General features: G+C 41.0%; 1 protein-coding gene and 1 pseudogene across 10 annotated transcripts in view; one reads left to right on the top strand and one right to left on the bottom strand.

Moving 5' to 3' along the window:
- ZFHX3 (zinc finger homeobox 3) overlaps nucleotides 1–26,455 on the bottom strand; it is a 1,367,978-nt gene that overhangs the window by 832,730 nt on the left and 508,793 nt on the right. The gene's annotated exons all lie outside the window — the stretch shown is intronic.
- On the top strand, nucleotides 21,334–22,476 carry LOC132415947 (large ribosomal subunit protein uL30 pseudogene; annotated as a pseudogene).

Raw genomic sequence — 26,455 nt, 5'->3', positions numbered from 1 at the left:
GGTCCCAAGGCACCTAGAAATCACTTTTGTAGTAATCTTTCCTGCATGCCTTAAAGAGCACTACCATAGCTACAAAGGAAAGACCTTTAAAGAGTATAAAAGTCCCCCTGTAGTTTAGCCTAGTCTCCCATTGTAGTCCTACTCCACCCATTCTCCTTCATAACCTAGAAGATCTGAAAAACTAAACTGCTTGCTGGCCCCAGAATACAAGCCTTGTCATACCACCTTTATGGTGCTCATTCTGACTGTTTTAGTTACTTGTCTTCTGCTATTCTCACTTTACTAATTTCTTTTGCCCCTGGGCACCTAGCACAGTACATTGTACATAGTAGGAGTTTAAAATTTGTTGAATTAATATGTTGTGTCCATTCCAATCCAAATAAGCTGGATAAGACTGAACTGGGGGTTAAAAACCTAATTCAGCAACCAATATACTTTATTATACAATTCACCATGTACTGAATTAACTAGATTTTTTAAAAAAAATTTAATTCAACTTATTTGAAGGTGTCAAGCTGATTTTTTAAAAATGCTTTTCTGCCCAACTGTCTTGGTATTTGTCTTTTCCTCATGACTTGAGCTATAACTACTCTATCCAGAGTGACCCCTTTGCTCAGAGCCGGTGGAAACGTGTCTGCCCACACTCTGGAGAGATGACGGTGAACTGACTTAGAAAGAAGCCTTTGGAATATTCTATAGTAGTTAAAGTGCTAGACATATCAACCTGAAGACATCTTAAAGAAACTACCAAATTCAGGAGAGTGGTTAATTCCTGGGGGCAGGGAAGGGCAAAAGAGAGAAATGAGTCAAGGAGTGGCACACAAAAGGCTTCAAATGGACTCAAAACGTTTCGTAGGTTGGAAAAAGTGGTCTGAAACAAATGTGGCAAAATGTTCAGATCTGACAAAGCTGGTGGTTGAAACAGCTATGAGTCTCTATACTTTTATCTGTACACGTGAAATATTTCATAATTTTTTCTTAAAGTATTTACTTGTACTGGAAGAGTTCCCAAATGGTTTTACATGAGATTTGTAACTTAACAAAGGACTCTTGAGTGGCGTTGAGTCAGGCACAGAAAAAGTAGAATGACTGTTCGAGTAACTGCAGTTTCCGTTTTATCAATACTTTTTGACCTTTCTACCTAACTAAATTGATTACAATCATCTACTTTTGGTTGATTACTCAATTTTAGCTTTAACTAAATCACTCACCTCTCAACTAAGTACATGCAGCTGACTGAAAGCAACAAAACCCCATTGAATTGGAAGGTTGACAACACAAACCCCAGATGATGCTGCATATCACAGGTTCATTAAAGGAAATGTGTCACTCCAAGAACAATTACTGGGTCATTTGTTCATCTGGCTCACGGTCTCGTCCCAAGAATGTTCTAATTCATCTCTTCTAAGTAGTAGAATTCCTATCAAAACTGCTGTCGTATACTATTCCCTTGGTAAAACAGTAGCACCTCCCTCCATGGGGTTGTTTTTAGGATTGAATGAGTTAATACATTAAGCACTGAAATCAGAGGACCATCGTGCACACTGCTATTATTATTATTAATTATCTGTAAAACAGTAATGACAATGTGATCACCTTAAATGAGACTTAAGCTCAAAGTCCATAACAGCAGCTGATTTTCATTCCCAGATCTATCTTTTTAGATTTCTGGTCTTTTACCCATAAAACTGCAATAATTACCAAAACCAAAACCCCATCCACCACTAGTGTCCAGCACAGAAGTAGGGGAAAGATTGCCAACAGTTCAGATTTTACTTCCTGCCCTAAAATGAAAGAAACATGGGAAAAGATAGCAGTGAGTTGCAGGCCTCTGGACCCATAAGGAATGTAAAGAGAGCCCCTGTGTCTCCCTTCCTACCCAGCCTCTCTGTGGCTTTCCAGAGAGATCCAGGCTGGGTCTGCCTCTCATCCTCTGGCAGCCCCAGGCCCCAGCCCGCTCTGTCCTGCTCAGTAACCAGGCATCAAACAAGAGTAATTGACAGCTTCTCTCCTCCAGCCTCCCTCTCGGAGCAGCAGTTTCCCCAGGAGCCACCTCGTACAACCTCAAACACTTTATTACTGGTCAATTTGGGTTTCCTGCCCACTTTAAGTGGCAGTGCTGAGGGTCTGCAACTCTCTCTAGCCCTCATTGATCAATATTAACAGTCACTTTCACAGCATTTCCCTGCTACTCAGCAAGGCCGGGGACTGGCTGTAAATTACCACACAGCCTGGTCATTATACTGAAAGAAATGCTGTAATCCAAAAGTTAAGGCTAATTGTGAAAATAATTTCTGTCAGCCTCCTCAGTACTCGAATCAAAAAAGGCAAGAGAACCCAGAGCTTGTCCATTTGGGGTTTGTTTGTATAGCCAGAGGGTTCAACTGTATTCAACCCCACAGATCCACCCTCTATCTGGTATTTTTTATGAAGATGGGTCCAATGACTTCAAACACCCCACCCAGGCAAACCCCCAGTTCTCCAGAGAGGTGGGGGAAGGAAAGCCATCGTATAAAGTTGAAATCTTAGGTTTACAGTCGATGCATTATAGGTATAAGAAAAAAAAAAGTCAGGATTTAACAATTATTGGCTGAGGTTCACATAGTAATATTTGTTTATGAGGTAAAATTTAACAAGAAACAAACAGCAAGTGTTGTTTATAAGCAAATGTGAGCCCTTTAAAGGCATAGCGAGGCTTTGTAAACGCAAATCTCCGAACCTGGCAAAGCACTGAATGGAAATTCCCTGATGCTGGCAGCTGACTCACATGTTGAAGGTGACAGAGCAGAAAGGCCACCAGGAACCGGCCTGCTGAAGTGGGGGGTGCGGAAATACACTGCTGAGGGGTTTTCGAGGCACACTGCTGGGCTGGGAAAAGACTGGGCCCTGGATGTGGAAGCAAGACTGACACGTGAGTCCAGCAGAGAGAGCGAGAGAAAGAGGGAGGGAGAAAATAAAAGGCTGACAGAAAGGAGTCGTAATTATTTTCAGACCCAAGCGGGCCTTTCTCCTCCAAAGACGGATGAGGTGTGTCACCTAGAGCCACCTCAGGCAGGCTGTTTTTCCACTGCCTTAGAAGTGCTGCCACAGAAGGCTCGGGAGAGACCCCTCACTTCGGCTGGATGGAAGAAATAACAACAAATCTATAGAAGGGGCGCTCAGGCAGCTGCCACGTGGCAGGGGCATCCCCTGCAGACCTGGCCTGGGCCACACCCTCTGGGAGACCCTGTGCTCAAACAGCCGGAAAGGGAGTGGAGGGGAGCAGAGGGAAGGCAGGAACCTGCCAAACACTTAAAATACTAGAGTTATTCAAAAAAACATTCTGCTTACTCTCTTTATACACAAGCGCCATGGCAGAATGAAGAGCAGTCAGAACTGGTTCTAGAAAACCCAGGGTTCACCCTGCGAGGTACCACTCGTGGTGGCTCCTGAGCCACCACACCATGCCTCGTGGTTTAAAGTCCGAGCTGCCCTACTCCCTCAGGGGTCAAAGGCTACCCTCCTTCTGGCCTCTCCTCTGTGGGTCATCAGGAAGAGTCTCACCTCAAACCCAGAGCCCTGATATCTCCTGCCCTCCACCACCCCCTGCCCAAGTTGCAGTCTGAAATTAACTTTCTTGGGCCCAATCTTCTACCTGCCTGGGTAGGTAGCACATGCCCTGCCCAGCTGCCCAATTTGAGCATGAGAATCTGGTGGCCAGTTGGGAACAGCTGGATGCTGGTGGCCAGCTGGCTTCCCCAAAGGCCCTGCCCTCCCGATCACATCCTTCTCATGGAAGAGAAGGAAACCAGGTCAGGGCTGAGAATCAGAGTCAGTGTTCCCCAAACTTTACTTCATCTCCCCAGGAGTTTTTTCCCTTTGTTTTCAACCTAAGAGGGAAGAAGTGATCTTGGCTGCTAAGAAAAAATACAACATAAAGGACACCCCCTCATTCACAGCCCATCAATAGGCAGGAGCTTTCCCCCACGAAAGGGAGATTAGGGGCCACTGATGCCAGCTCGCGGGACTCCTGCACAGCGGACGTGCACGGCTGGCTGGCTGCTCCCTGGGCTCCACGGTGGTTCAGAGCCCTCGACTCCGCTCCTGGGCAGGGACTGGCCCACCAGCCTGGTGATCAGCCTGGCTGATCTCCCCGCTCCAGGACCCGGAGGGGAATTAGACACCAGACGCCCCATGCTCTCTTTTGTTTAGGAAAAAGGAGAGAAAGAGAGAGAGTGAAAAATAAAATCCTCAATCGTTTAGTACAAGTCATTTTACATGCTGGGATAATGAAGTATAAAAATGCCTTCAAAGAACTGATTTCCTACTTTTAACTCACTGCCAGCCAAGCTCTTTGTGAGGCCTCTCTGGAACATGCATTCCCCTCCCACTCAAACAAAAGAGCTGCGAATTCATTAAACTATTTAATTATGCCTTTTTATTTTTCTCCATTAGCAAGTCCTACCAGCACAAAGTAAATAAAGCTACCGTGGTCTTTCCCCAGCAGACACACTGACTGTTTTTATTCTTTATTCAGTTTACAATATAAAGGGCTATTTTTCCCCCTCCTCTTATTCTTGGCGAGTTTCCTGGTACAAACCCTGTAAATAGAAGCACCCAACTGTACATGCAATGCATGAAGCTAGCGCAGGAGCATTCAGCATTGCAAGCACATAGCCTAGACAGCTTTCAAAGTACCCGCAGCCAAAGGCAGCCAAACAGCACTTTACAGCCAGGCGCGGAAAAAAATATTAGTGGTTTTTTTTTTTTTATACTCTAGTAAATTTGCTTTTTACATCTATTTCTTTTCAGAAGGGCTTGTTATTGAGCTCACTGTCCACAAACTCCATTGATCTCAGGCTGTGACTCAATCCATATGCTCACGCTTTGACACCAGCACAGCAAGCAAGCGATACAAATCCTGTTCAGGCTACAAACTTATTGATTTTATAGATTTCCCCCAAAGTTGTGATAATGATATATCATTGTTAAATTTGGTAGAACAAACTGCTTTCCCAATCTGTCGATGCGAGCATGAAAACCAATTCACAGCCTTGTTTAGAAGGCTTTCCCATCAGAAGAATAAGTTCAACCAAAGGAAGCAGACCACCGATACCTGACCTCTAGCACCAGCTTGATGTATGATTCCTTCCTCGCTGCCCTTTTCCGACCCATAGCCCACTGGGCTGCCAGACTCATGCTTACCAGTTACAATTATCCACAGTGATCCCTCCCCAGGATGCTCAGTATTAATTATTAACAGCTGGGAGCATGCTGCTTGGGCGACCCACATCAGTAGGTTTTAAAAGACAATTTGGGTAATTTTAATATGCTATTCAGATGCACTTGGATCCATTAGGATCCTGGGATTATTGACTTTAATAGGTCAGAAATTCTTTTTCTGCTCTCTCCCCCTCACTTTTGGGAGTCAAGGCAGCTGCTTCCAGCAGGGGGCAGACATCAGACAACATTTCCTTTGAAAGGATACACCTTCCTGTCTAAGCTGTGATGGGTTACGTGGCACCTAACTCTCAGCTCATGTCCTAGGTATGGGCTAGATCTTGAGTTTTACCAACCTGGTAGGATTTCATTAGCTTTACTTCTCCCCAGGGTGTTTGTGACTCTTTTTCTCAAATCATGTCCCCAAGTGTCCATCCATTCAAGTACCCTCTGGATGACCCCACCTTCTGACTCACCTTCTGCCTGTGCATTCAAACGTTTTATCACGTGGAGATGTCTGCCTAACTCATGTCAACACACGTGTTAGCCTTCTATTCCCAACTGCTCCATCAACAGGAATACGTTTTCAACCATTATAGGGTTATCTCCTTGGGTCATGATGATTGGGATTATTTTGGATGTTTCCAATGTGTCTACTTCCCTTATTTCTAAATCTTTAGTACTTCTGTAGTCTCCTTTTTTCCCCTTGTCTCACCATCTGCCCTTTCCTGCTTTTTACTTTCTTACTTGCGGACTCCCATGGGCTCCTCTCATACCCCAACCCGTTAGCCCTCTTACCACTAACGTAAACAAAACAACAAAACCATCGAAAACTCTGCCAGTCTTATCCCCTCAGATAAAATCCAGGTCCCCTTCTCTCTCTCAGAACCTATCATTGCCTTCAAATAGTGCCTTCTGTTTCTCTGCTGCCTCTCTCCCCAACAAAATTGCAACTACCTCTTATTTAAGGAGTGTCAACCCCCAATCTATAATACCTGCTTGTCTTAAACTGGATGACACGGGAAATGTGGTCTTGTCAGATCATTTGTCAGATAAAATTCCAACTACTTGTATCTCCAACTTTTATTTTCCCCTCATATACGTTGTCAGTTCCAACATGGGCTGAAACCTAGGTTTCCTAGAGTCTCATGTTCTATAGGAAACTGACTTTAATAAATAGGATCCAAGACCAAATGAGATCAAGCATGCTGGTACCATATAACCATGGACAGACCTACTTGGCCTTTTCATTCAAGTACACCCAGGCCTAAGCTTGCTTATCTTCTTTAAGCTAATAATAATGTACATCTTCATGACTTTAATTTTGGCAATGGATTTTCATACAACTTTCTCACAACCTGTGACAGAGCATAAGGAGGCATCACCTTCCTCATTTCAGAGATGAAGACACCAGGACTGAAATGCATTATGGGTCAAGTTAGTAAGTAGCAAAGCTGTTCTTTAAACCTAAGACTTCTGGGCTCTGAATTCAGTGGTCTTTCCAACAGAGCACATTTCCTCTCGATGTTAGTTATTTTAACAACAATCTTTGCATTCTAGGTACACCACTTCCTCGACCCGACACATCAACTGAAAAATTATTTTATTGACATCTTTTGCTATTTTTAATAGCAACTGTCTCATGACATGTCTAATTAATTTTAGGGTCCTCCTGCTAGGAAATAAGGTTAATATAGCAGTGGGCTGCAAGAATCATCATTATGGAAGTGGCTCCCATTTCCTTCTGCAGTTCAGGAGTAGAGTGGGGTGGGATGGGCAGGAGTCATAACATTATAGAAAAAAACAGTCCCTAAAGGAACTTGTAATACATTATCTTTTCAAAGATCACTAAGATGAGAGATTTGTAAAGCGAAGAAAATTTCAAAACAGCCCACACATACGAGATTGTTTATAGTCATAGATCCAGTATGGAATTCCCAAAGTCCTTACAAGACAGTTTCCAGAAAAGCAACAGAACAATAAGTCCTCAGTCAGGAAATCAACAATTAAGTAGGCTGGCTATTCTCTTTAATCCATCCATTGCAACTTCCAAAGGGTTTATTGGGGTAACTGGACTACGGGGTTTCCCACATTGGAAGGGCAGATAGAAGGATGCACCTTCCCGAGAGAAGAAGCAGACAGTTAAATTTTTATGATGAATAAGTTCCCCGCTCCCCCAGAAGTCTTACTCTGAACACACACACACACACACACACACACACACACACACACACACACACAGACCAAACCGCCCTCCTGTTCATAATTGCACTGGTCCAAGTGTGCGGAGCCTTCACACAGAATGATGGCTTCCCCTGTCTGCTGCATTTGTTCGGCTCCTTTGGGAGGAGCAATTTACAGAAAGCATTATCGATTTTTGCCATAATAGGTACAGAGATGCCTCACTGTCCCTACTCAGCTGGCTCGCTCTCCGCATCACAACTGTCAGGCCAGTTTGTGAAGCTCCATCATTATTTTTTTTTTCAAGTAAATCCATCACAAGCTCAGGGTGGGGGGAGGGGAGGGAAGTGATGAAAATAAAATTATTTTCACCTTGCCATACGAAAGAATGTTCATGTCCTTCGCTGGAAATGAGTGCAAGTACCATAGACTGGCAGAAAAATAAAAGGAGGGAAAGGAAATTTGCAATACCAGAAAGAAAACCAGATGAAAGACAAGGAAATCAAGTTGGGACCTATTTGAAATATTTTTAATGCAGTTATACCTGGGTTCCAGCTCCCTGTCATCCTCCTCAGGGGGCCTAAAACACGTGCAGACATTGTCTTTAGTGTGGAATAAAGGGAAAGCAGACACGGATTCATTTGTTTATTTGGTTATCTACTTGTGTGCATCACGGAATGGAATCCGCCTTAAAATTCCCTTCTCAATAGACCACTGGCCTTTACCAGTGACCACCAGTTCCCACTCTACTTTGTTCCTTTGTGCCAGAAGTTTCCTGATCCCCCCCCCCACCTCCACCCCACCCCCCAGCCCTCCCTCGCTGTTCACTGGAGGCCTCCACCATTTGGTTACTGATCAGCATGTGAATGGCAATACTTCTTACTTGAAATATTTTTTAAAATGAGAAAGAGTCTCTTAGAAATCACATGGAAAATAAACAGAGGGGGAAACTACACTCAATATGTTACTGATGCTCAAACAAGCCTTTTGATATTCTTGATCCGCCTTGATTGGTCATTGGTACCCTCTTCAAGCAGGTCTCCAGGCTTGGCGAGGAAGGTCAGAGCTTATCTTCCTTCATCTGAGGGTACGGGCTCTCCTGTCCCCCAAATTCCTAAACACAGCCTTGTTGGAGGCTCGGAAGATTTAACCCAAGAACTGGCTCTGGATCTCATTCCCAGATCCTCAGTTCATTAGCCATGAAAAGTGATAGCCACTTAAGATTTTTATGAGACGTTGTTCCAAAGATGGACCACAGAAAACTGCACAATTACACAGCACTTTGCATACAGCCCGCCAGCCTCTGGCTCAGACCTAAGTAGCTCAACAGCCATCAAACTGCAGAACGCAAAGTGGCCAGTTTGCTCTTGGTAAAAGGTGAGGATGTGGTGACGTTTTGTTCCAAGTGGTGCTTTCTTGAAAGGACACACTTATTCTGATACAAATCCAACACCTAACCTAGTATCCTTTCTACCCGCCCCCCCCCCCACAGCCGCAACCTCTCCACCCTACAGCTACAAGAACAGACCCTTAAAAGCACGCAGGTCCCTCCCTTTCTCAGAGCTCCTATTTGGCAGGAACATTTGCAGACAGAGAAGTTGAGAGGGACTGAGGTCCAGCTGAAAGAGGCAGACCTGCGATCCATTTGGACACTAGCCTTCTGGGGCTGGACGTGAACTGAATCATTTTGAAAACAAAACCCAGTCCTCCTCTATCAGATCATATAGAAAACACATTGAAATCAGGGCAAGAAATGGAATTAGTCCCATAAAACCTGTAATTCTGACTGCAGCTGCCTGATTCTTTGTCACCCTTAACACTATATACTCAACTGTGATGCAACATGGCAGTGCTCACCAGATTCAAAAATTCTGTGTAGCAAGAAGGAGAAACAAGAATCTTGGTGATTTTGAACTTTCACTTCTAAATTGTATTTCGAGACTCCCATCGGAACATGGGGTCTAAGTGATGCTATTCAAGCCCTGCTACCTATCCTACCCAGAGGAAGATTAACTATGAGACCATGGGAGAGACCATGGCAAAGATGCGTACGGTTTGCAAAACTTGCAAACTCTTACAAGATATGCTAGGTAGTCAGTTAAGGCTACTGTCTCTTTTCACGTTGATTTTTTTACACTTCCTCTCACATCAGGTGGCACTCAAGTGGCCACCGGCATTTTGTGGATCTGGTTACATTTAGTTTGGCTTTAGAGAAGTATACTTATTTGAGGTTCACAGTCATGTCCATGAACACCTAAGTCATTGCTAGCCAACTCAACATAGAAAAATTCCAGAAACACCCTGCTCCCAAAAGAGTAGCTAATGTTCCTGGCACAGAGACACATACAACTACACCAAGAATGACTGGATGATGACCTACTACAGTCTTGTATGAGGCAGAACCTACTGTATTAAGGGTGTTACACACATGATTTCATTTAACTTTTACAACAATAGACATTTGCTGTTTCTTTCACTGTTGTTTCCCCAATGACTAGAACAGTGCCTGGTACATAGTAGCTGTGTAATAAATATCTGGGAAATGGATAAATAACCCATAGAATAATGGGCAAGAACATTAAAATAAGATTCACAAAGAAAAAATATAATGGACCAAGAAATGCTAATAATCAATGAAGTAGAAAGTAAGATAATATTTTCTATTAACACATAGACAAAGTTTTGTTTCATTTTTTTAGATTTTATTATTTTTTATTTTTTTTAAAGTCTTTATTGAATTTGTTACAACATTGCTTCTGTTTTATGTTTTGGTCTTTGGCCACAAGGCATGTGGGATCTTAGCTCCCCAACCAGGGATCGAACCTGCACCCCCTGCATTGGAAGGTGAAGTCTTAACCACTGGACAGCCAGGAAAGTCCCTGTTTGTTTCATTTTTAATGACAAATGCTAGTGTGAAAAAGAAGTTCAGATATGGGTTACATGGGCGTAACCTGGTACAACCTCTCTGTGTAACCATCTGGCCATATTTATTACACTTTTAAAAATATTCATAGTCTTTAACCACAAATTTCAGTGTTTGGGAATTAATCCTAAACATCAGAATATTATGTATAAAAGTTAGGTATGAAGATTTTAATCACAATATTATTTAAAAGAGAGAAAAATAATATATAATCTAAATGTCCATTTTGGTGGTTAGACATAATGGTGACATAAAAGTTGGTCCATTCACATGATAAAATGTCATAGAGCTGTTTAAAATCATGCTTTTAAAGTAGCATCTTATGACATAGGAAAATACACTAGTTATATTTGTACAATTTTGTGATGTCTATAAGACTACACCTATGCATTGAAAAAAACTGTAGGAGACTACACACACAGAAATATAAAGAGGGGTTATCTCTGTGTTAGTAGGGCTGTATTTTCTCAGTGGTCCTGAAGATGCATGCAAGGAGACGCTCTTTGGTTCTCGTGCCATAGACCCAATCTCTAAGAGAACAAAATCTTGATTCTGGAAAATGTGCATGGGCCAAGAGAATTTACTACTAGCTGGCCTTGAATAATGTCACTAGTGAATTACCCAATTTTGATGGTTCATCCATTTATTTACTCATTCAATAGCTAGTAAACACTTCCCATATGCTTAGGGCTCAAATAGATACTGAGCCTATAGCTGTTAACAAATGAACAAGATCCCTGCCCTCATGGAACTTACATGCTAATTTAACAACAGACAGTAAACAAGTAGCATTCACATTCTGCTCAAAGATAATGATTCAAAGAAACCAAGGACGATGATGTCATATTCAGTTGGTTGACAGTGCCTTGGAGTACTGTTCATTGGACACATGAAAAATGTAGAGTGAATTAAAAAGTTCCAACTGTCATAATTCAATTTCAAGCTATCTGGGACACCAACACCATTTTCCTAAAATTAAGCTTGACTTTATGAACCAAGAAGTCCTCTCACACTTGGCTCCAATTCATAGGCAGCAAAATTAAACTTCTTTCAAATGCACACGTTCTTTTCTCTCATCTCCCATTCAGAGAAGTTAGTTCAAAGTGCAGTAGACAGAGTATGCCATGAAATACAATAACATGAAAAGCAGATATGTCCAAATCTCCAGAAAAGTACATTTTTTTCTAAGGAGGAACTAAATTGTAAAGGTGAACCAAGTGGTAAGCAGATTCTGAATGGTGATATAAACCATGACACATTTAATGAAATTGCCTCCAATAACCTGGATAAGAATGACTCACAAAGAAGATTTGCAACATTTCTGTGCAAACTGGATCTAAAGCAAGGACAGTCTATATCTCTCTGGAAAGGGTATATTTTAAAATGTTTTTAAATCTGTTCAAATAATACGAGAAGATGCAACCAGATATTAAGAGAGCTTGGCATTTCTCATCTCTTTCTAAGCTGAACAGTTGAATCGTATGGTTCTAGAATTTCCAACTGTCTCAGTATTGAACTCATGGATACTCACGTGGCTGCCTGACACCTATGTGGTTGTAAAGCTAAACGCTGAAGCCAGATGACATGGTTAAATTGTTCTCCCTTCCACTGATGACACCAGAACTTGTCATTCGTTTTACCAAAGTGGCTCAATGTTGCTTCACACTGATTATCTAATAGCACCCATTATGAGGAACACAGCCCCGGCCAGCCACAAAATCATCTTCCACTGTTGATTCCCTGGACAGTTCACAAATGGTTTAGACTGGGAATACAGATGAAATGAACTTGTGTTTACGTATAAGAAGGTTACTAGAGATCCAGGGAAGTACAAAAAGAAAAACAAGCAAAATAAGATATTCAGAAGGTAGGTTCTACAGCTATAAAGATATTCATTCCGAGTGCTCTATGGAAAGTTCAGAGTGAGAGGTAATATGAATGTATAACCATCAACATTAAATTGTGCCACAAAACATAATGCTACTAAGCCATTAAAAAACGTTGCTGATTGGTGAGTAAAGAAAAATGTTCACAACGTATTATTGAAGTGAAAACACAGACTATGACACAACACAGACAGTAGGATTCCAAACAAATATACAATTAGAAAAAATATAAGAAAGGTATACACCAAAATTTTTACAGTGGTCATCTCACAGAAGTAGAAGTGGGGCAATCGTAATTTTCTTATTTTTATATTATTTTGTAATAAAAAAGACATATTTCTCCTTTATGTGACTTAAATAATTATAGACCTAATTGGTCACTGGATAAAACCCAAGAACACTCCAGTGGTGTAAGTAGTTGAATAGGTGGGACAGTAGTATTAACAGATGGGATAGTTTTGGCAATGGTCTGTAGATCATCACTGGTTTGTGATGAAGTGTTCGCTAGAAAATTAGAAAAGAATAGATAATTTCATGATATTTTTCATAGAAATAAAATTATTCACCTGAAAGGCTATTATTAAGTCTGAGATTGTTTCCTTCCTACTCTTTTGGGGGGTGGGGTGGGAATTAATGTCCTTTCTTTTATGAAACATGTTGGTGATAGTAAATAGTAACAGTGTCTGCTTAATACCCTTTCATAGCAAAATAAAAGGCTGACAACTCCTGTGTCAGCTTCCAAAGCTTAACACTTTTGCTAGTTCTAACAATTCAAATGTGGGGACTAATTATTTCTAAATGGAGCATTTCTATTTATACACATTTTATCAGAAGATTTACAAACCTATTGTCCTTAGGCAGAGTATACCCTGTAGATGAATTTTGTTTACTTAAAATTGGGAAATTTCTCATAAACATCCCTTTACTGGGCTCACAGTTCCACAGAGCACAAGATGCTGTAGTTGAGGACTCACTGTTTCTTTGGTGGGCTTGGAGTCCCCCAGTTTGCTGCAGAGAGCTTCCTGGCTCACTTTGACCACTTTTGGTATCTGCCTGGTCCTTGTAGGCATTTGAATCTGCTACCCTTTTAGGAAACACACTAATGGCCTGTTTTCAAGAGAGGACATTAGGGGATTATGGAAGCCACATTCTGTTTAGTAGGATTGGAGAAAACCTAGCCCCGGTTCTTCTGCATAGCAACATCTTGGATTGTGGTCCAAGAGCTTGGCATCACTGATCAAAATTCTAGCAGTGGCCTTTCAGCTGTAGCCAGTAGCCATGGCCGGAAAGCAAATCAAATACAAAAAATAACCCTCAAACATTCCTTGTATTCCTCCCCCCACCCCTGCCCCCACCGTCCCCTGGGGGGACGCCTTATTTAAATATTTTCTTGCCTTGGCTTTCTCCTTCACAATCACTCATACCATAAAAATAAAGCAAGAAACACCAAGAATTTTAAACACCTCAGTCTGTAATGGGATTAGAGCATCTGTAAGGTGTAAAAAATTATTTCATTGTTTCCTATAAACTGGCTCCTTCCTCACCAGAAAGAGCCTCAGTCAAGATGTAGAAAGCAACTTTTTAAACAGCGTGTATTAAATCTGACAAACATCTGGTCAATCAAATTTACAGCAATACACAGGGTCTAATAAAGGTTTATTTCTTCTTGAAGAACAAATTTAAAGATTTTTTTAAAAAGCTTTTATATATAAAAAGAAAACTAGACCTGCATTTTTGGCCCAGACTGATTTCAAATGCTCTGTGCTTTGCCAAGCCCAGCCACTAGGGCTCTGTTTCCTAGAGGCAGCAGCAAAGGAGACATGTGCTGAGGCTTGCAGGCCAACAGCACTCCTGCATCACAAAGGAAAGTACTCAGTGTGGCCCAGGAAGTGCTAAGTTTGAAGCTGACTGCGGTCCTCAGTGGGACAGGGGCCAAGGTGGCGATAGGGAGCCCCAAGCAAGCCAGGATCATCCATCTATCAACACCATTTCTCAGCGTTGCTACCTCCTTGTACATGTGCGTGTTGAGGCTGGGGGATCAGGGAATGGGTTTGGAGCACAGAGTAAGAGAAGGGAATGGACAAGGACGGAGGAGCTACCTAAGCCCCTCCCTTTGTTCCCTTCTCTAATTCTCTCAAACCAGCAGCTCTTAGGAACAAGGTCAGGACATGATTTAAGCTACTTAGAAGAAGGCATGGGCAGTGGTGCTGAGAATAAAACTGAGCTCGCCCTTCAAACCATGAGTGATTGGGGTTAAAGAGTAGGACACCCACTCAGACACCATACCTCTCAGTGCCTGCCACACCCTTGTACCATATGCTCACCAATACTCTGCAGTAGCTCCATTAACCATAGCATAATGGGGATGATATTTTGAAAATATGAAACTATTTAATTTTTTCCCCTTAGGTGGATTCCTCTCACCATCCATTAAATAAATGTATTTCATTGTTTCAGGGGAAGAGTGGATAGGTAAAAGCACCCCTTGATGGAGCTAAGCCTGGGGCACCCAAATCAATTAGCCACAGAGGAGAGTAAGTGTTGCAGATGACAAAGAGAAAGCGAGTAACAGATCAGATACAAGTACCCTGAATTCCCCTTTGGGGTCAAAACTCCAGAGAAAAATCGGGAGTGAAGAGTGATAGAAAACTTCATATAGTGTTACTGCCAAAGCACTGTTTAGAAATGGTTGAAGGAGGTATTTAAAAAGATGGAGTAATACTCTGTAATGGCCTATATGGGAAAAGAATCTTAAAAACAGTGGATATATGTGTATGTATAACTGATTCACTTTACTGTACACCTGAAACTAACACAAAATTGTAAATCAACTCTACTCCAATAAAAAATTGTTTTAAATTTTAATTTATTAATTAATTAAAAAGATGGACTAGAAGGAACTTTTCAACCTCAGCAATTTAGGCCAAATACTTCTTTGTTGTGAAGGTTGTCCTTTGCATTATAGAATGTTTAACAGAATTCTCGGCCACTACCTACAATGCCAGGCAGTCCATGCCCGCCTCCCCAGTGGGACAACCAAAAATATCTACAGACATTGCCAGTGTCCTCTATCGAAGGGACAAAATCACTCCCTGCTGAGAACAATGGGACTTGAGGTAGCACCCTAGCTCTCAGAGCTGTGCAAGTATCAGGCAATATAGGAGCACCAGATGCCTTGAAAGGAGTGGACAAATAATTAGTGAGAGAACTGGTAGACCGGAAGATACCACACATGGAGGGGACCAGAGGCAATGGTGAGGCCAAAGCAGACCAACTAGACCCAACTAAACTTCAGCAGGCACAAGCACTGAATGTGAGGAGCCCACCCAGGCCACCCTTGCCGTAGAGGAGACCGAAGTATAGCACACGTATCGAGGACCCTCTCCTGTCGGCTGCCATTGAGAAGACATAATTCTTCCCAGTACACAGAGGCTACCGGAACAAAAGAGATGTATCAGATTAGATGGTTCACAAAGAGAGAAACAACCCTCCTGGAAGGATGACTGAATCGTACATTAACCCAGTATGTACCCTAAACAGAATGAATATGACCTAGAGACTGTTGTCAAGGACTGTGGCACGTCAAGAATAAGATGAGACCACTTATAATCAGAATCATAGCAAGTGTCCAGGACCCTCTACACTTTGTTCCAGATTTTCTTATGCTCCCATTCAGTTTCTGGGTTTCAGCCCCTGACTGTGGCTAGTAGCTCTACTTTTGACCTTCAACCTTAGGATCTGCTTTTCTCTCTCTTCCAGCCTTGGATTTCACTGTTTATCAAAGAATCATGGAAACCTCTAATGTGGAAACTCCCTAGGACATAATACAGTGTCTGGTGTTCCAGTTGAACCATCCCCTTGACGGTCAAGGAAGAATCCCATTGCTACAGACTTTTCTGGATTGACAGCAGAAGAGCTAATAAGTAAACCTTCTAGAGCTGTACTGCCCAATATTAGCCACTAGCAGCATGTAGCTATTCAAATTTAAATTATTTAAAATTAGATAAAGTTAGAAATTATAGCTCTCCAGTCACTATCATGGACAGAATTATGTCTCCCCAGTTCATATGTTTAAGTTGTAACCCTCAAAATCTGAGAATGTGACTATATTTGGAGATGAGATCTTTAAAGAGGTAATTAAGTTAAAATGAGGTCTTTAGGGTGGGTCTTAATTCCATCTAACTGGTGTCCTTATAAGAAGAGGAAATTAACACACACAGAGATATACCAGGGATGTGTGTGCACAAAGAAAAGACCATATGAGGACACACAGCAAAAAGGCAGCTATTTGCAAGCCAAGGAGAGAGGCCTTGGAATGAAATCAACCCTACCAGCACCTTGATCTCAGATTTATAGCCTTCAGAACTGAGAGAAAGTAAATTTCTGTTGTGTAAGCCACCCAGTCTGTGTTATTTTGTTACAGCAGCCCTAGCAAACTAGTATAGTCACACTGGCCATATCTCAATAGCTGCATGGAACTAGCAAGAAGTTCTACAGGAGAGCACCACTCTACAGCTAATGGCAGCTGAAATAAAAAGAAAATAAACCTTGATGTGGCCCACGATTCAACCTCATACGCGATAACTCTTGTGATTTATTGGCAGTCGTGTTGTCTAATTAACGTGTCTCTTCTTTTTGCCTCTTACATTCAGTTAGAGCTCAAATAGTCAAGCAGAGAACTTGGGACTCTGTAGCTCCTTCCTCCGGCTCGTGACAGTTTTCACTCTATATGTAACAAGAACCCTGTATCTCTGCTTGCGTATCACAGTGGTAATACCCACCATCACACACACATACATACTTTACCTTAAGGCTAAGAAGAGCTAATAATCCTCCCTACCCCCAACACACAGACACTCAAACACCCACAGAGTTACAACTGTACTTAATTCTCGAAACCACATAAACCATGTGTACCAGAAGCTACTGGTGCTTTCCCTGGATCCCCTCAGGCCATCCCAGAGGTAATCAGCAGAAAGTTCCCATACACATAGCTTCCTGCTCTCTCTAGCCAAGGTGGTGGGTTCAGGACAGAAGAGAGGCATGACGTGCTAAGAAACTGACGCTCAGTAATGACCTTCAAATAACAAGAGGCAGAAGTTACAGATAAAGAGCTTTCTTGTCCCTCAAGAGTCTCACTATCAAGGATGGTCTATGTAGCCTCTGACGACCCCCAAAAGCATGAAGCTCCAGTTGCCCACAGTACTGACCTACTTTACCACATCCCTCGTGGGCTGCCCTCCCTTCCCCCACTCCCGCCCAGCACACCTGGGACCATTTTCTGTTTGGGGTGGGTTAACCCCAACTAAGACATCATGAAAGACTTGGCACAATCTTGACAAACACAAAGGATAGGAACTGAAATTTACACACAAATTTTAAATGTTTTTGACACCTGTAGACTGAAGATCTGAGGGTAGATTTTTTTTTTTTTTTTTTTTTTTTTTTTTTTTACCATAGACACTGTTGGGTCCCTCTACTCAAGAAAGAAAAACATCTAGAATTGCTTCTACAGTATAATCTACAGGCTGCCTTGACCAAGTGTCTCACCTGGCCCCTTTCGGGATAACCAGAGAAATAGAAATAGGGTAATTTCTCAAGACTAAACTGGACAGATCAGTATCAATGCACAGAAGACTGATTCTTCTGCACGATTAACAGAGAAGGCTGCCGTGGAACAAACTGCTATTTTTCTGACTCTCTACAACAAAATGTTGAAAACCTTGATGAGCACTGAAAGAACCCTTCTCTGGTGATAAATGCAGAGGAGAGAATGCTCAGTAAGGAAATGAGAATAAGAGGTAAATTTGCTGGCACTATCGCACAGTTCCATTCATGATTCTGCTACAGCTCAAATTATATTACAACAAAAATGACTCTATCATTAATTGTGTAATACCCTCCCTCTTACCAAAAAAAAAAGTGTGAGTCTCAGTGGACAGTTTACTTATGTCACATAAATATCTAGTGCCTGACGCATAAGAAAGCCAACAGTTGCTTTTAAGAGATTTGACTCCTGGAAGCTAAGGAGAGTGGGCAAGTACCCAAAGACATCCAAATTCCATATGGTTTCTGCCTCTCTCTGAAAGTTGGCATCCGGTTCCCAATTGTGCTCTTCCCAAGAAGCCCACTCCATGCACAACTCAAAGGAACTTAAGCCTCATTCATGCTAATGAGTCTCTTTATTGGTCCAGCAAAATGGAAAGAACTTTGAAAGCTTGATATTTCCAGCTACATTTTGTTTGAAACAGAGAAACCAAGCATCAGGTAGTAGGAAGCTCAGGGACAAACCTCCATGGCCACCATTTTTGTCCCATGAGAGCAAAACAGGCAGAGGAATTCCAAGAAATAAGACACAAAGCTGCAAGCTCTATGCAAGACTCAATGGAGGCCCTGGACTCTCTCCATAGGTGTCGCTGTGGTCCTGTCCAGGGCTTAGCGGAACATTGCCTATCTTTGAGAGGAAAGGCAGCTAGGAAAGAAGAGTGAGTACTTGAAAATTAATGATGTCAGTCTGTCTTCATATATCAAGCTAATTTGAAAGGGCTTTAATTTTCTTAAAGGATAAAAAAAGGTTTCTTTGCTAGATTAAACTTGCAATTGTCATTCATATATTGTTTATAAGGTAGTCATCTCTTCGCTCTGTATTTTTTTGTTTTTGATTTTGTATACTAGTTAGCAGTGAAGACTTGTCTGCGTGTATCAGAAGGAATAAAGAGAGAAACGTCCTTAACTGTCAGTTTTAATAAGAGGAGTCAACATGCCTCTATTCAGGTTAAATATTGTCCTGTCACATTTCAATAGAGTCAACAGATTTTTTTAAAAGAAAAGTCAAAAGCACTGTGTATGCAAAAAACCCTCCCTGTCATAGAATGTCAAAGCCCTTCTTTATCTGGGGGAGGGGCGTGGAGGTAGGACAGAAAAATCTTTTGTAAAATGTGAAAAATTACCTCTCATAATTGGTGCTGACATAAAAAAGGGTTGTTTTTTTTTTTTTGTTAGAAAAACAAAGAAAATCTCTAATTTAATAATCACCTGCAAAGTGTTATTGTGATGGGAACAAAAAACACACAATCAAAGTCATCTTTTTTAAGTAACTATAGTGTTTTTAGGCAATCACTGCGCTTTACAGCAGCTCATACACATAAACCAACGATGTTCAGAGTGGAGAAAAGCTGCTCCAAACTCCTCAAGGAAAGTTTCTGAAATAACCAGGCTACAATAAGAAAATGTAAATGGGGCATTATGTTCAAAATAAAGCCAAACAAGAGTCTTTAACCCAAACCACGTTCCTCTAAGAAGGAATCATTTAGGCATAAGTTGCAAGAGAAAAGCCATTCTTCATAGGAGGCCTAAAGGGTTAAAGATACACATTTTGGATTGATGCACTAGAGAGAACTGGGCCTACGTTGAGTAGATAACAATTTGTAAAATAAAGTAGCAGAATAAAGTCATTTTTCTGTTTCAATTGCCTGTTGATTTGTTAAAAATGTGAACTCTAGCTGGGGTTTTCAGGATTTGATATGTTTTTTATTTGCTGCAAACACTATAATTTTAGAAATTATTCTAACTCTGAATGAAACTATTGCCATTTAATAACCATCTCTACCAAATAGGTCAGTGTGAGTAATATGTGCAGCTTTCTAGACTAAGAATATTCAGAATAATCTCAAGTTTGATAATATCAGACCAAACGGGATCCACTCTCCTAAAAACAGCAAAGAAGGCTGACTCACAATTTCAACATTTACTTATGGTTTCACTGCGGCCTAGTGTTTCCTTGAAATGGTCTCCTTACCAACCAAGGAAGATCAGAGTTGAAAAAAATCTACATCAAGTCCTTTAAATTAGAAATAAAATAAACACACAAGCAAACATTTTGCCTTTGAGTAGGGTGACCATATTTTCTGATTTGCCCAGGACAATCCCAGGTTACTGTTATCCTGGTGTCCCATTTGTTTTAGCACTTGTTTTAGATTTTGCTCTTATTAATGAAGCATCATTAGTCACAACTGCATTAAAAAATAATCCAAGATGGATCTAGTAGATCTGCACTTTGTACTTCCAACTTCTGCCATGGTATTGTTTACTTGTGGATGAAATGTATGTGTAGTAATAGAATTCTCACATTAGCACATGGCTAAATCTGAGAGATGACCACTGTTAGCCCATATCTCTTTCCTAGACACTTTCCAGGGGCAATTCATTCCTCTCTTTCAAGGACAACTTGCAGAGTAATCGCTGATAAAATAAGCACTTAGGAAGATCTAACTCCTCTGGTTTATGATGGTGGTGAGAGAAATATTTGTCACTACTGCCTTTGCTGGATTCTTAAATGCCATAACCCATGCCTGTAAGATGTACAAAGGTGGTGAGGTCAGCAAGAAAATTAGAAAATTATAGCAGTCTTGTCATGGATACTATAAGAGTAGTCTGTGTGCTTTTACTATTGGGTTATCTCCTTCAGTGTATGGTGAGAACCTACAATAACATATTTATTTATTTATGTAAATATTTGACAATACTTTTTTATTTTGCAATAAACTCTAGCCATCAGTGAGCTCAAAGCCACAAAAAATACATATTTAAAGAAAACTTAAATTCTGAATTTCTACTGCTTAAAAAGCTGGTGTGAGCTTATAACTTGCATGACATATGTGTTAACATTTACCATCCACCATGGAGAGATCATAGTGGTATCACTGACTGCAAGAAAAGCAAAAAATGTAAATCTGCTAAAGAAGTATTGTATTCTACTTAAAAAGTTAGTAGTTATTCAAAGAAAACTATACCAAAAAAATTATGATTTAATATGTAAAGCTATAGAAGGTTCAATTGCACACCACTCTATCAACCATGACTTTTCATTTAGATCAAATGACTCTTTTTTTAATTTCACTTATATGAGATTTTAGTTGAAATAGATGCTAAAATTTACATTTTATATAGTCAAAATACATTAACTGAAGTACAAAGATTTTTTGACTAAGCTGAAGTAAAATTAACTTTTTAAAAAGACGTTACCATGACTGTATGATTTTTCTTTCTTTGCTGCTCATCATTATTATTATTTTTTTTATCAATTGGATTTTAGATTTGAAATTTTGAAGAATTACCTTAAAAATCAAGCTATTTGGCCTCTTTTCTGGCTGGAACCATGGAGGGTGCAGAAGAGAAGAAAAAGAAGGTTCCTGCTATGCCAGAAACCCTTAAGGGAAAGCAAAAGAATTTTGCAGAGCTTAAGATCAAGCACTTAAGAAAGAAGTTTGCCCAAAAGATGCTTCGAAAGGCAAGGAGGAAGCTTATCTATGAAAAAGCCAAGCATTGTCACAAGGGATACAGGCAGATGTACAGAATTCAGATTCGAATGGCTAGGATGGCAAGAAAAGCTGGAAACTTCCATGTACCCATGGAACCCAAACTGGCATTTGTCATCAGGATCAGAGGTATCAATGGTGTGAGCCCAAAGGTCTGTAAGGTGTTGCAGCTTCTTCGCCTTTGTCAGGTCTTCAATGGCACCTTTGTGAAGCTCAACAAGGCTTCAATTAACATGCTCAGAATTGTGGAGCCATACATTACAGGGGATACCCAAACCTGAAGTCAGTAAATGAGTCTATCTACAAGCGTGGTTATGGCAAAAGCAACAAGAAGCGAATTGCCCTGACAGATGCGTTCATTGTTCGATCTCTTGGTAACTATGGCATCATCCGCACGGAGGATCTGATTCATCAGATCTATGCTATTGAGAAGTGTTTCAAAGAAGCAAACAACTTCTTCTGGCCCTTCAAATTGTCTTCTCCACGAGGTGGAATGAAGAAAAGACCACCTATTTTGTAGAAGGTGGAGATGCTGGCAACAGGGAAAACTAGATCAACAGGCTTATTAGAAGGATGAACTAAGGTATCTGCCATGATTTTGTAATCTGGTCAGTTAATAAAACAGTGACTGCCTTTAAATTGAAAAAAAATTGACCTATTTGTTCTACAATGGTATTAATTATGTAAATAAATGAATCCTCTAAATTTTGGTTGCATTTTGTTCAAAATCACTTTGAAAACCTTAATCAAGTAGTCAACAAATGAATACCAAAAAAATACAGCGTGAAGAATTCAGTGAATGACAATTACTGGAAACAAAATTTGTATATAAGAACACATTAAATTTATCCCCCAAAAAGCATGAAGGAAATTTAAACATATTAAATGATGAGAGCACAAATAATGTACAACATTTTATTTTAAAATTCTATAAACATGCTTTAGAATATCTCAAACTGTGCAAAGCATATTTTGATCGAGAGCTTCTTTAAAAATCATATAAGTTTATGTTTTTAGTGATGTAAAATGAAATTGAGAAAGTCTATGATTTTGAGGCATCTTAATTTGGCGAAACATTCAAAAGATTACAAAAAGACAGATAATTTGATGAGTTTTACCTTACCAATTTTTTATCACAAAAAGTTTCCCTGAATTAAAGCAATTAGATAATACCTGTATAAATATTTTGGTTGAAATATATACGCACTGCAGTGTGACAAAAAAACCTGAAGCTATATTCCAGTTAGTAAAATTTTTCTCTGAGATTATCAGAAACTTCAGCATTTGTAGAGAGAGTAATTTTCCATGTATAAGTATCATGGCTTATAAGGATTAGTAAATTAAATGTAACAAGTTTCAAACAAAAAAATGCTACTTTGAAAGTTGAACAGTGACACTTTGCTATTTACCAATAGATAAGGTTCCTGGAAAGGTGCCTTCTCCAGAGTGTGAGGTCTCCATTACATTTCTGTGTGCCCAGAGACGTTCCCTTTTGAGTTATGTCATTGAGTGACTTTGTGCTGTGTCACCTTAACTAAGCAAGAACTATGGTTGCTTTCCAGCATCCCCTTCCTTGCAGTTTCGAGTTAGCATCACCCACAAATGACATTTTGTGCAATATTTGGAAGGCAGAAGCCCAGCATTTTCTTTTTCTTAATGCTCTAAACATTGGTGCATCTGGTTGGGTACCAGGCAAAATGACAGCTCATACACTAGCTCACCCAGGTGATGTGTAGCAGCTCTTGGACCCACAGTTCCTCCAGCTCCTGCCGGATCTGCTCCTTCAACTTCTCACTCCTTGACCAAGTGCATGCACAGTTCCTCGGTGAAGGGTACCATCTTCTCTCTCCAGTCATCCAGTCTCTTTGAGATTGGAAGTGGAATCCCTATCTGTCTCTGACCAGTTTCTGCTCATGGATTCAGTTATTCTCATGAGTTTCTAGTTCATTCTCATTCCTGTCCATTTCAAGCTTTTTTGTTTTTTCCAACTGGTGGTCAGACTGACCAATGGCAACTTCAGTTCCAACACTGGATGCTGAGGCAAGAGTCTACAACGACCAATCCATCAGCCCCCACAATTGTGTAAGGTCTAAACCCCATAATAAATCCCTCGTTCTAATCACTCAAGATGGTTTGCTACTCTGATTGAACCTTGACACATCATCCCAATTCTTCAAAACCAGGTAGTTCCTTAAATTTTATAAGCCACCTGCCAGATACAAACACTGAACTTCATAGCCACTTCAATGTTTATGAAATTGCTTTCAAATGATATCTGGCAAATTGAAATAAAAATGACTGAAGGGGGGCTTCCCTGGTGGCGCAGTGGTTGAGAGTCCGCCTGCCGATGCAGGGGACACGGGTTTGTGCCCCGGTCCGGGAAGATCCCACATGCCGCGGAGTGGCTGGGCCCGTGAGCCATGGCCGCTGAGCCTGCGCGTCCGGAGCCTGTGCTCCGCAACGGTAGAGGCCACAACAGTGAGAGGCCCGCGTACCGAAGGAAAAAAAAAAAAAATGGCTGAAGGAAACACAGAAAGGAAAACCAGAAAATGCACTGCTTTTTTCCTTCAAAAAGAGGAAAGTTCATTCCTCCACGGAGAATAAAGCCCAAAGGGAGGGGTCGCTGGCTCCCTTGCAGGGATCTAATCAGATACCAATTAATTCCTCCTTATGAGAACATGTCACTGCATTTCACCTTTGCACATTTTATCAGGCACTCCATTCATTTAGTGGTGTATCCTGGCAAAACTGGAAGACATGTGGTCATCTTGAGTAGGTACTAGACCCAAACAGTGGTGTTACTGCAGATCTTAAAGAATAATGTAAGTTAGGAGTTTTAAGAGATCTGGTATTTGTGGCAATGTACGCTTTATTCATTGTCAGCTCTGCCGGATCCCTACACCATGGGGGATAAAGAGAAGGGTGGGCAGGAGCCCGAAGATGGCGATGCAGCCAGCTGTGTTCTGGGTTTTTTTTCTGTGGTATCCATGAGTCCATTTTGGATAATGGATAAATTTGTATGGCAAATACAAAACCAAACAAGGAAAACAATTTAACCTGGTCCTCAAGTTCTTTCTTCTTTATAGTCATCCCAAAGGGGATTAAGACAAACATCCCAATTCTCAGTTGCCTTAAAGTTGTTTAAGAAAATGTCTGGGCATTTTACCAGCATGAGGAGTAACATCAAGGCAATTTATAAAAAGATTAATAATTAAAAATCTTTCCCCAGAAAACGAATACCATACAAAAGCTATTCAAAACTTCAAAGGGTCCATGCAGGCCGCATATATTTAGCCCATTTGAGTTATTTCAATTTACTTTAGGAAAAGAGAAAAAAAATCCCACAAAGCTGACATTATATAGTAAAGTTTCACGGATACGGGAGCTATTTCATCATTTTGTGTGTTCCCCTGGCTTTTCTAAGGTCTCTTTTTCCTGTGGTTTTGTTCTTGTGCTGCTCGTTAGCACCTCCCCCAAAGAGGGGGCAGGAGCAGAGAAAAAGAGATAACACGCAAATCAGACAATTTTATCGGTCAACCTGTCAACAAGTTGAATATACTGAGAACCCAAGAGGTGCAGAGGCACTTTTTAGTAGCTCTGATAAAAGGTTTGGTGGGGGAGGAGGTCAAAACTAATGACAACATTGAGTTTTTTGGATTATCAAGGGATTTTTATTGATTTGTGCCCTCCACATCTCCATTAGTGCAGATAATCAAAAGTGGGGCAAAAATAATTAAGCATCTATAGAACTCTCTTAAAGGAGACACTTAAAAATGTATCGCTTTTATCCCCACAAGTTTGGGGACCTGTTGGGCAATTCAAATAGAAAACAAATTAATTTCCTTTACTCTGGCTAGTTTTTTAAAATCACACTGTAAGGAAAAATAAAATTCATCACAGCAGGTTCCCTAGCTCCCCAACAACCTCCTTTCAGCCTGATTCCAGAGAGGCAGGACCCATGGAGAGGATACACCTGAGTGAAACAAGAAGCAAGATCACTGCCGCCAAAATGAGCTGAAGCCTGACAGTGAAGGATTGAGTTTGCCACAGATCCACTAAAATTAACAGTGTGTGCTCTGCACATTGACGTGGATTTCCAATGAACTCTGCTGTCTGCACAGAGACACAAAACTCTCCATCATGTCATGAGGCCATTCAACACATGAAGTTTGCTGAATGAAAAAGAAACAAGTAGGTGTTTTCTCTCTCTCTCTCTCTCTTAAGGGCATCTTAAAATTATTTTAAGCCTCAAGTTCCAAGGCAGAAGGAAAGATGATGTTTCGTGGTGAACAGCACCAGCTGTAATGCAAAACCCTTGGGATGTTTGCTCAAATATGCCATGGTTGGTTCTGGCATTCTGGAAAGTTCACCAGGCTCTTTACTGCTGTATGGACCCGTTTGGACCTGTTTGCACTCAAAGTCATTCACCCCTCTTCCCTGCATCTGTGTTTCCCAGGCTCCCAGGACAGCTGGCTTCCTGCTGGGGCTCAGCTGATAGGAGGCACTAGTGGGAGATTGCATGATGGAAGGAAAGAAAAATCAGAGTATTTCTCCCTCTCTTCCTCAGGTTGTACCTCCAGAAGCTTCCTCATCTCTCTGGCTCTAGCCCCCACCAGACAGGCCTGTTGTGCTTCTAACTACCATAATCCCCAAACAGCACATCTCCCTGTCCCTTGACCAAGAAATGGTAGCGACTTCCTGGTGTTGCTAATCTTTACCTTGACTCACTGTTTTCTCAGCCTCTCTAGCACCTGCGCAACTGAATCTCTGAATCAAATTTGCTTCCTTTTGGAATCCTCCTACACTGTTGGTGGGAATGTAAGTTGGTGCAACCACTATCGAAAACAGCATGGAGGTTCCTCAAAAAACTAAAAATAGAGTTGCCATATGATCCAGCAATCCCACTCCTGGGCATATATCCAGACAAAACTCTAATTCAAAAGGACACA

Source organism: Delphinus delphis, chromosome 20, assembly GCF_949987515.2.
Source record: "Delphinus delphis chromosome 20, mDelDel1.2, whole genome shotgun sequence".
Lineage (NCBI taxonomy): Eukaryota > Metazoa > Chordata > Mammalia > Artiodactyla > Delphinidae > Delphinus > Delphinus delphis.
Note: the sequence above shows the minus strand (reverse complement) of the source record. Positions and strands in the feature narration are given on the sequence as shown.